Genomic DNA, 13,179 nt, shown 5'->3' on the forward strand with positions numbered 1-13,179 from the left:
ATACTCGTTTTTTGAATGCACACGCGCATACTAGTTTCGAAATGGGCACGCGCATACTCGTTTGGGAAGGCGCACGCGGATACTCGTTTTTGAATGCGCACGCGCATACTTGTTTTTGAATGCACACGTGTATACTCGTTTTGGAATAGGCACGCGCATACTCGTTTTTGAATGCACACGCGCATACTCGTTTTTGAATAGGCACGCGCGTACTCGTTTTTGAATGCGCACGCGCATACTCGTTTTGAATGCACACGCGCATACTCGTTTTGGAATAGGCACGCACATACTCGTTTTTGAATGCGCACACGCATACAACTAGAAATTCCACAACTAGAAACTCCGCAACTAGAAACTCCACAACTAGAGACTCCACAACTGGAAAACTTCGCAACTAGAAACTCCACCACCAGACACTCCGCAACTAGAAACTCCGCAACTAGAAACTCTACAACTAGAAATTCCACAACTGGAGACTCCACAAAAAGAAAACTCCGCAACTAGAAACTCCACGGTTAGACACTCCATAACTTGAGACTCCGCAACGACAGATTCCGCAACTAGAAACTCCGCAACTTGAAACTTCCAACTTCAAACTAAAAAGCTAGAAACTCCACAACTAGAAACTCCAGAACTAGAGTCTCCAGAACTAGAAACTCCACAACTAGAAACTCCGCAACTATAAACTCCACAACTAGAGACTGCACAACTAGAGACTCCGCAACTAGAAACTCCACAGCTAGAAACTCCGCAACTAGTAACTCCACAACTAGAGACTGCGCAACTAGAAACTCCACAACTTGAAACTCTGCAACTCGAAACTCTGCAACAAGAAAATCCACAACTATAAACTTAAGTAAAAATTCCCCAACTAGAAACTACACAACTTGAAACTCCGCAACTAGAAAATCCGCAACTAGAAAATCCACAACTAGAAACTTCAAAACTAGAAACTCTACAACTTGAAACTCCACAACTAGAAACTCAACAACTAGAAACTCCACAACTTCAAACACCGCAACTAGATACTCCACAACTACAAATTCCACAACTAGAAACTCCACTATTAGAAACTTCGCAACTAGAAACTCCACAACTCCAGACTCCATAACAAGGAACTCCACAACTAGAAACTCCACAACTACAGACTCTACAACTACAAACTCCACAACTAGAAACTCCACAACCAGAAACTCAACAATTAGAGACTCCACAACTAGAAACTCTGCAACTAAAAACTCCACAACTAGAAACTCCACAACTAGAAACTCCACAACTAGAATCTTCACAACTAGAAACTCTACAACTAGAAACTATGCAACTAGAAACTCTGCCACTCGAAACTCCACAAATAGAACGTCCGCTACTAGAAACTCTGCAACTAAAAACTCCGCGACAAGAAACTCCACAACTAGAAACTCCCCAGCTAGTGACTCCACAACTAGAAAACTCCGCAACTAGAAACTCCACGACTAGAAACTTTACAACTAGACAGTCCATAACTAGACACTTCGCAACTAGAAACTCCACAGCTAGAGACTCCACAACTAGAAAACTCTGCAACTAGAAACTCCGCAACTAGAAACTCCACAACTTGAGACTCTATAACTAGGAACTCCACAACTAGAAACTCCACAACTACAGACTCCACAACTACAAACTCCACAACTAGAAACTCCAACACCAGAAACTCCGCAACTAGAAAATCCACAACTAGAAACTCCACAACTAGAAACTCCACAACTAAAAATTCCACAACAAGAGACTCAACAATTAGAGACTCCACAACTAGAAACTCTGCAACTAAAAACTCCACAACTATAAACTCCACAACTAGAAGCTCAACACTAGAATCTTCACAACTAGAAACTCCGCAACTAAAAACTCCACAACTAGAAACTCTACAACTAGAAACTATGCAACTAGAAACTCTGCAATTAGAAACTCCACAGCTAGAACTTCCGCAACTAGAAACTCTGCAACTAGAAACTCCGCAACAAGAAACTCCACAACTAGAAACTCCACAACTAGAGACTCCACAACTAGAAACTCCACGACTAGACAATCCGCGACTTGAGACTCTGCAACGTCAGGCTCCGCAACTAGAAACTCTGCAAATAGAAACTCCGCATCTAGAAACTCCACAGCTAGAAACTTGCAACTAGAAACTCCACAACTAGAAACTTTACAACTAGAAACTCCATAACTAGACACTTCGCAACTAGAAACTCCACAACTAGAGACTCAACTAGAAAACTCTGCAACTCGAAATTCCACGACTAGACACTCTACAACTTGAGATTCCGCTACGAAAGTCTCCGCCACTAGAAACTCTGCAACTAGCAATTCCACAACTAGAAACTCCACAACTAGAAACTCCACAACTAGAGACTCCACAACTAGAAACTCCACAACTAGAGACTGCCAACTAGAGACTCTGCAACTAGAAACTCCAAAGCTAGAAACTCCACAGCTAGAAACTCCGCAACTAGAAACTCCACAACTAGAACCTCCACAACTAGAAACTCCACAACTTGAGACTTTGCAACTAGAAACTCGGCAACTAGAAACTCAACAGCTAGAAACTCCGCAACTAGAAACTCCACAACTAGAAACTCCACAACTTGAAACACCACAACTAGAAACTACGCCACTAGAAACTCTGCAACTAGAAACTGCACAGCTAGAGCGCCCGCAACTAGAAACTCTGGAACTAGAAACTCCACAGCTAGAACGTCCGCAACTAGAAACTCTGCAACTAGAAACTCCCCAACTAGAAACTCCACAGCTAGAAAGTTCCCAACTAGAAGCTCCACAACTAGGATCTCCACAGCAAGAGACTCCACAACTAGAGACTGCACATCTAGAGACTCCGCCACTAGAAACTCAACAGCTAGAAACTCCGCAACTAGAAACTCCACAACTAGAAACTTTACAACTAGAAACTCCATAACTAGACACTTCGCAACTAGAAACTCCACAACTAGAGACTCCACAACTTGAGACTCCGCAACGACAGGCTCCGCAACTAGAAACTCTGCAACTAGAAACTCCGCAACTAGAAACTCCACAGCTCGAAACTTGCAACTAGAAACTCTGCAACTAGAAACTCCGCAACTAGAAACTCCACAACTAGAGTCTCCACAACTATAAACTCCACAACTAGAGACTCCACAACTAGAAAACTCTGCAACTCGAAACTCCACGACTAGACACTCTACAACTTGAGACTCCGCAACGAAAGTCTCCGCAACTAGAAACTCTGCAACTAGCAATTCCACAACTAGAAACTCCACAACTAGAAACTCCACAAATAGAGACTCCACAACTGGAAAACTTCGCAACTAGAAACTCCACCACCAGACACTCCGCAACCAGAAACTCCGCAACTAGAAACTCTACAACTAGAAATTCCACAACTGGAGACTCCACAAAAAGAAAACTCCGCAACTAGAAACTCCACGATTAGACACTCCACAACTTGAGACTCCGCAACGACAGATTCCGCAACTAGAAACTCCACAACTAGAAACTCCACAACTAGAGTCTCCAGAACTAGAAACTCCACAACTAGAAACTCCGCTACTAGAAACTCCACAACTAGAGACTGCACAACTAGAGACTCCGCAAGTAGAAACTCCACAGCTAGAAACTCCGCAACTAGAAACTCCACAACTAGAGACTCCGCAACTAGAAACTCCACAACTTGAAACTCTGCAACTCGAAACTCTGCAACAAGAAAATCCACAACTATAAACTTAAGTAGAAACTCCCCAACTAGAAACTACACAACTTGAAACTCCGCAACTAGAAACTCCGCAACTAGAAAATCCACAACTAGAAACTTCAAAACTAGAAACTCTACAACTTGAAACTCCACAACTAGAAACTCAACAACTAGAAACTCCACACCTAGAAACTCCAACTACAAACTCCACAACTTCAAACACCGCAACTAGATACTCCACAACTAGAAACTCCACAATTAGAAACTCCGCAACTAGAAACTCCACAACTCGAGACTCCATAACTAGGAACTCCACAACTAGAAACTCCACAACCAGAAACTCAGCAATTAGAGACTCCACAACTAGAAACTCTGCAACTAAAAACTCCACAACTAGAAACTCCACAACTAGAAACTCCACAACTAAAATCTTCACAACTAGAAACTCCGCAACTAAAACTCCACAACTAGAAACTCTACAACCAGAAACTATGCAACTAGAAACTCTGCCACTAGAAACTCCACAGCTAGAACGTCCGCAACTAGAAACTCTGCAACTAAAAACTCCGCAACAAGAAACTCCACAACTAGAAACTCCACAACTAGTGACTCCACAACTAGAAACTCCGCAACTAGAAACTCCACGACTAGAAACTTTACAACTAGACACTCCATAACTAGACACTTCGCAACAAGAAACTCCACAACTAGAGACTCCACAACTAGAAAACTCTCCAACTTTAAACTCCGCAACTAGAAACTCCACAACTTGAGACTCTATAACTAGGAACTCCACAACTAGAAACTCCACAACTACAGACTCCACAACTACAAACTCCACAACTAGAAACTCCAACACCAGAAACTCCGCAACTAGAAACTCCACAACTAGAAACTCCACAACTAGAAATTCCACAACAAGAGACTCAACAGTTAGAGACTCCACAACTAGAAACTCTGCAACTAAAAACTCCACAACTATAAACTCCACAACTAGAAGCTCAACACTAGAATCTTCACAACTAGAAACTCCGCAACTAAAAACTCCACAACTAGAAACTCTACAACTAGAAACTATACAACTAGAAACTCTGCAATTAGAAACTCCACAGCTAGAACGTCCGCAACTAGAAACTCTGCAACTAGAAACTCCACAACTAGAAACTCCACAACTAGAAACTCCACAAATAGAGACTCCACAACTGGAAAACTTCGCAACTAGAAACTCCACCACCAGACACTCCGCAACCAGAAACTCCGCAACTAGAAACTCTACAACTAGAAATTCCACAACTGGAGACTCCACAAAAAGAAAACTCCGCAACTAGAAACTCCACGATTAGACACTCCACAACTTGAGACTCCGCAACGACAGATTCCGCAACTAGAAACTCCACAACTAGAAACTCCACAACTAGAGTCTCCAGAACTAGAAACTCCACAACTAGAAACTCCGCTACTAGAAACTCCACAACTAGAGACTGCACAACTAGAGACTCCGCCACTAGAAACTCCACAGCTAGAAACTCCGCAACTAGAAACTCCACAACTAGAGACTCCGCAACTAGAAACTCCACAACTTGAAACTCTGCAACTCGAAACTCTGCAACAAGAAAATCCACAACTATAAACTTAAGTAGAAACTCCCCAACTAGAAACTACACAACTTGAAACTCCGCAACTAGAAACTCCGCAACTAGAAAATCCACAACTAGAAACTTCAAAACTAGAAACTCTACAACTTGAAACTCCACAACTAGAAACTCAACAACTAGAAACTCCACACTTAGAAACTCCAACTACAAACTCCACAACTTCAAACACCGCAACTTGATACTCCACAACTAGAAACTCCACAATTAGAAACTCCGCAACTAGAAACTCCACAACTCGAGACTCCATAACTAGGAACTCCACAACTAGAAACTCCACAACCAGAAACTCAACAATTAGAGACTCCACAACTAGAAACTCTGCAACTAAAAACTCCACAACTAGAAACTCCACAACTAGAAACTCCACAACTAAAATCTTCACAACTAGAAACTCCGCAACTAAAACTCCACAACTAGAAACTCTACAACCAGAAACTATGCAACTAGAAACTCTGCCACTAGAAACTCCACAACTAGAAACTCCACAACTAGAAACTTCACAATTCGAAACTCTACAACAAGAAACTCCACAACTAGAAACTCCACAACTAGTGACTCCACAACTAGAAACTCCGCAACTAGAAACTCCACGACTAGAAACTTTACAACTAGACACTCCATAACTAGACACTTCGCAACTAGAAACTCCACAACTAGAGACTCCACAACTAGAAAACTCTGCAACTAGAAACTCCGCAACTAGAAACTCCACAACTTGAGACTCTATAACTAGGAACTCCACAACTAGAAACTCCACAACTACAGACTCCACAACTACAAACTCCACAACTAGAAACTCCAACACCAGAAACTCCGCAACTAGAAACACCACAACTAGAAATTCCACAACAAGAGACTCAACAATTAGAGACTCCACAACTAGAAACTCTGCAACTAAAAACTCCACAACTATAAACTCCACAACTAGAAGCTCAACACTAGAATCTTCACAACTAGAAACTCCGCAACTAAAAACTCCACAACTAGAAACTCTACAACTAGAAACTATACAACTAGAAACTCTGCAATTAGAAACTCCACAGCTAGAACGTCCGCAACTAGAAACTCTGCAACTAGAAACTCCGCAACAAGAAACTCCACAACTAGAAACTCCACAACTAGAGACTCCACAACTAGAAAACTCCGCAACTAGAAATTCCACGACTAGACACTTTACAACTTGAGACTCCGCTACGAAAGTCTCCGCAACTAGAAACTCTGCAACTAGCAATTCCACAACTAGAAACTCCACAAATAGAAACTCCACAACTAGAGACTCCACAACTAGAAAACTTCGCAACTAGAAACTCCACGACTAGACACTCCACAACTTGAGACTCCGCAACGACAGGCTCCGCAACTAGAAACTCTGCAAATAGAAACTACGCAAGTAGAAACTCCACCGCTAGAAACTCCACAACTAGAAACTCCACAACTAGAGACTGCCAACTAGAGACTGTGCAACTAGAAACTCCACAGCTAGAAACTCCGCAACTAAAAACTCCGCAACTAGAAACTCCACAACTAGAAACTCCACAACTAGAAACTCCACAACTTGAGACTTTGCAACTAGAAACTCGGCAACTAGAAACTCAACAACTAGAAACTCCACAACTAGAAACTCCACAAATAGAAACTCCACAACTTGAAACACCACAACCAGATACTCCACAACTACAAATTCCACAACTACAGACTCCACAAATAGAAACTCCAGAACTAGAAACTCCACCACCAGACACTCCGCAACTAGAAACTCCGCAACTAGAAACTCTACAACTAGAAATTCCACAACTGGAGACTCCACAAAAAGAAAACTCCTCAACTAGAAACTCCACGATTAGACACTCCTCAACTTGAGGCTCCGCAACGACAGATTCCACAACTAGAAACTCCGCAACTAGAAACTTCCAACTAGAAACTCAAAAGCTAGAAACTCCGCAACTTGAAACTCCACAACTAGAGTCTCCACAACTAGAAACTCCACAACTAGAAACTCCGCAACTAGAAACTCCACAACTAGAGACTGCACAACTAGAGACTCCGCAACTAGAAACTCAACAGCTAGAAACTCCGCAACTAGAAACTCCACAACTAGAGACTCCGCAACTAGAAACTCCACAACTTGAAACTCTGCAACTCGAAACTCTGCAACAAGAAAATCCACAACTATAAACTTAAGTAGAAACTCGCCAACTAAAACTACACAACTTGAAACTCCGCTACTAGAAACTCCGCAACTAGAAAATCCACAACTAGAAACTTCAAAACTAGAAACTCTACAACAAGAAACTCCACAACTTGAAACTCCACAACTAGAAACTCCACAACTAGAGACTGCACAACTTGAGACTTCGCAACTAGAAACTCGGCCACTAGAAACTCAACAACTAGAAACTCCACGACTAGACACTCTACAACTTGAGACTCCGCAACGAAAGTCTCCGCAACTAGAAACTCTGCAACTAGCAATTCCACAACTAGAAACTCCACAACTAGAAACTCCACAACTAGAGACTCCACAACTGGAAAACTTCGCAACTAGAAACTCCACCACCAGACACTCCGCAACCAGAAACTCCGCAACTAGAAACTCTACAACTAGAAATTCCACAACTGGAGACTCCACAAAAAGAAAACTCCGCAACTAGAAACTCCACGATTAGACACTCCACAACTTGAGACTCCGCAACGACAGATTCCGCAACTAGAAACTCCGGAACTAGAAACTTCCAACTTGAAACTAAAAAGCTAGAAACTCCACAACTAGAAACTCCACAACTAGAGTCTCCAGAACTAGAGACTGCACAACTAGAGACTCCACAACTAGAAACTCCACAGCTAGAAACTCCGCAACTAGAAACTCCACAACTAGAGACTCCGCAACTAGAAACTCCACAACTTGAAACTCTGCAACTCGAAACTCTGCAACAAGAAAATCCACAACTATAAACTTAAGTAGAAACTCCCCAACTAGAAACTACACAACTTGAAACTCCGCAACTAGAAACTCCGCAACTAGAAAATCCACAACTAGAAACTTCAAAACTAGAAACTCTATAACTTGAAACTCCACAACTAGAAACTCAACAACTAGAAACTCCACACCTAGAAACTCCAACTACAAACTCCACAACTTCAAACACAGCAACTAGATACTCCACAACTACAAATTCCACAACTAGAAACTCCACAATTAGAAACTCCGCAACTAGAAACTCCACAACTCGAGACTCCATAACTAGGAACTCCACAACTAGAAACTCCACAACTACAGACTCTACAACTACAAACTCCACAACAAGAAACTCCACAACCAGAAACTCAACAATTAGAGACTCCACAACTAGAAACTCTGCAACTAAAAACTCCACAACTAGAAACTCCACAACTAGAAACTCCACAACTAGAATCTTCACAACTAGAAACTCCGCAACTAAAACTCCACAACTAGAAACTCTACAACTAGAAACTATGCAACTAGAAACTCTGCCACTAGAAACTCCACAGCTAGAACGTCCGCAACTAGAAACTCTGCAACTAAAAACTTCGCAACAAGAAACTCCACAACTAGAAACTCCACAACTACAGACTCCACAACTACAAACTCCACAACTAGAAACTCCAACACCAGAAACTCCGCAACTAGAAACTCCACAACTAGAAACTCCACAACTAGAAATTCCACAACAAGAGACTCAACAGTTAGAGACTCCACAACTAGAAACTCTGCAACTAAAAACTCCACAACTAGAAACTCCACAACTAGAAGCTCAACACTAGAATCTTCACAACTAGAAACTCCGCAACTAAAAACTCCACAACTAGAAACTCTACAACTAGAAACTATACAACTAGAAACTCTGCAATTAGAAACTCCACAGCTAGAACGTCCGCAACTAGAAACTCTGCAACTAGAAACTCCACAACTAGAAACTCCACAACTAGAAACTCCACAAATAGAGACTCCACAACTGGAAAACTTCGCAACTAGAAACTCCACCACCAGACACTCCGCAACCAGAAACTCCGCAACTAGAAACTCTACAACTAGAAATTCCACAACTGGAGACTCCACAAAAAGAAAACTCCGCAACTAGAAACTCCACGATTAGACACTCCACAACTTGAGACTCCGCAACGACAGATTCCGCAACTAGAAACTCCACAACTAGAAACTCCACAACTAGAGTCTCCAGAACTAGAAACTCCACAACTAGAAACTCCGCTACTAGAAACTCCACAACTAGAGACTGCACAACTAGAGACTCCGCCACTAGAAACTCCACAGCTAGAAACTCCGCAACTAGAAACTCCACAACTAGAGACTCCGCAACTAGAAACTCCACAACTTGAAACTCTGCAACTCGAAACTCTGCAACAAGAAAATCCACAACTATAAACTTAAGTAGAAACTCCCCAACTAGAAACTACACAACTTGAAACTCCGCAACTAGAAACTCCGCAACTAGAAAATCCACAACTAGAAACTTCAAAACTAGAAACTCTACAACTTGAAACTCCACAACTAGAAACTCAACAACTAGAAACTCCACACTTAGAAACTCCAACTACAAACTCCACAACTTCAAACACCGCAACTTGATACTCCACAACTAGAAACTCCACAATTAGAAACTCCGCAACTAGAAACTCCACAACTCGAGACTCCATAACTAGGAACTCCACAACTAGAAACTCCACAACCAGAAACTCAACAATTAGAGACTCCACAACTAGAAACTCTGCAACTAAAAACTCCACAACTAGAAACTCCACAACTAGAAACTCCACAACTAAAATCTTCACAACTAGAAACTCCGCAACTAAAACTCCACAACTAGAAACTCTACAACCAGAAACTATGCAACTAGAAACTCTGCCACTAGAAACTCCACAACTAGAAACTCCACAACTAGAAACTTCACAATTCGAAACTCTACAACAAGAAACTCCACAACTAGAAACTCCACAACTAGTGACTCCACAACTAGAAACTCCGCAACTAGAAACTCCACGACTAGAAACTTTACAACTAGACACTCCATAACTAGACACTTCGCAACTAGAAACTCCACAACTAGAGACTCCACAACTAGAAAACTCTGCAACTAGAAACAACGCAACTAGAAACTCCACAACTTGAGACTCTATAACTAGGAACTCCACAACTAGAAACTCCACAACTACAGACTCCACAACTACAAACTCCACAACTAGAAACTCCAACACCAGAAACTCCGCAACTAGAAACTCCACAACTAGAAATTCCACAACAAGAGACTCAACAATTAGAGACTCCACAACTAGAAACTCTGCAACTAAAAACTCCACAACTATAAACTCCACAACTAGAAGCTCAACACTAGAATCTTCACAACTAGAAACTCCGCAACTAAAAACTCCACAACTAGAAACTCTACAACTAGAAACTATACAACTAGAAACTCTGCAATTAGAAACTCCACAGCTAGAACGTCCGCAACTAGAAACTCTGCAACTAGAAACTCCGCAACAAGAAACTCCACAACTAGAAACTCCACAACTAGAGACTCCACAACTAGAAAACTCCGCAACTAGAAATTCCACGACTAGACACTTTACAACTTGAGACTCCGCTACGAAAGTCTCCGCAACTAGAAACTCTGCAACTAGCAATTCCACAACTAGAAACTCCACAAATAGAAACTCCACAACTAGAGACTCCACAACTAGAAAACTTCGCAACTAGAAACTCCACGACTAGACACTCCACAACTTGAGACTCCGCAACGACAGGCTCCGCAACTAGAAACTCTGCAAATAGAAACTACGCAAGTAGAAACTCCACCGCTAGAAACTCCACAACTAGAAACTCCACAACTAGAGACTGCCAACTAGAGACTGTGCAACTAGAAACTCCACAGCTAGAAACTCCGCAACTAAAAACTCCGCAACTAGAAACTCCACAACTAGAAACTCCACAACTAGAAACTCCACAACTTGAGACTTTGCAACTAGAAACTCGGCAGCTAGAAACTCAACAACTAGAAACTCCACAACTAGAAACTCCACAAATAGAAACTCCACAACTTGAAACACCACAACCAGATACTCCACAACTACAAATTCCACAACTACAGACTCCACAAATAGAAACTCCAGAACTAGAAACTCCACCACCAGACACTCCGCAACTAGAAACTCCGCAACTAGAAACTCTACAACTAGAAATTCCACAACTGGAGACTCCACAAAAAGAAAACTCCTCAACTAGAAACTCCACGATTAGACACTCCTCAACTTGAGGCTCCGCAACGACAGATTCCACAACTAGAAACTCCGCAACTAGAAACTTCCAACTAGAAACTCAAAAGCTAGAAACTCCGCAACTTGAAACTCCACAACTAGAGTCTCCACAACTAGAAACTCCACAACTAGAAACTCCGCAACTAGAAACTCCACAACTAGAGACTGCACAACTAGAGACTCCGCAACTAGAAACTCAACAGCTAGAAACTCCGCAACTAGAAACTCCACAACTAGAGACTCCGCAACTAGAAACTCCACAACTTGAAACTCTGCAACTCGAAACTCTGCAACAAGAAAATCCACAACTATAAACTTAAGTAGAAACTCGCCAACTAAAACTACACAACTTGAAACTCCGCTACTAGAAACTCCGCAACTAGAAAATCCACAACTAGAAACTTCAAAACTAGAAACTCTACAACAAGAAACTCCACAACTTGAAACTCCACAACTAGAAACTCCACAACTAGAGACTGCACAACTTGAGACTTCGCAACTAGAAACTCGGCCACTAGAAACTCAACAACTAGAAACTCCACGACTAGACACTCTACAACTTGAGACTCCGCAACGAAAGTCTCCGCAACTAGAAACTCTGCAACTAGCAATTCCACAACTAGAAACTCCACAACTAGAAACTCCACAACTAGAGACTCCACAACTGGAAAACTTCGCAACTAGAAACTCCACCACCAGACAATCCGCAACCAGAAACTCCGCAACTAGAAACTCTACAACTAGAAATTCCACAACTGGAGACTCCACAAAAAGAAAACTCCGCAACTAGAAACTCCACGATTAGACACTCCACAACTTGAGACTCCGCAACGACAGATTCCGCAACTAGAAACTCCGGAACTAGAAACTTCCAACTTGAAACTAAAAAGCTAGAAACTCCACAACTAGAAACTCCACAACTAGAGTCTCCAGAAATAGAGACTGCACAACTAGAGACTCCACAACTAGAAACTCCACAGCTAGAAACTCCGCAACTAGAAACTCCACAACTAGAGACTCCGCAACTAGAAACTCCACAACTTGAAACTCTGCAACTCGAAACTCTGCAACAAGAAAATCCACAACTATAAACTTAAGTAGAAACTCCCCAACTAGAAACTACACAACTTGAAACTCCGCAACTAGAAACTCCGCAACTAGAAAATCCACAACTAGAAACTTCAAAACTAGAAACTCTATAACTTGAAACTCCACAACTAGAAACTCAACAACTAGAAACTCCACACCTAGAAACTCCAACTACAAACTCCACAACTTCAAACACAGCAACTAGATACTCCACAACTACAAATTCCACAACTAGAAACTCCACAATTAGAAACTCCGCAACTAGAAACTCCACAACTCGAGACTCCATAACTAGGAACTCCACAACTAGAAACTCCACAACTACAGACTCTACAACTACAAACTCCACAACAAGAAACTCCACAACCAGAAACTCAACAATTAGAGACTCCACAACTAGAAACTCTGCAACTAAAAACT

This window comes from Rhipicephalus microplus, unplaced genomic scaffold (assembly GCF_043290135.1).
Source record: "Rhipicephalus microplus isolate Deutch F79 unplaced genomic scaffold, USDA_Rmic scaffold_12, whole genome shotgun sequence".
In the NCBI taxonomy this organism is placed as follows: Eukaryota; Metazoa; Arthropoda; class Arachnida; order Ixodida; family Ixodidae; genus Rhipicephalus; species Rhipicephalus microplus.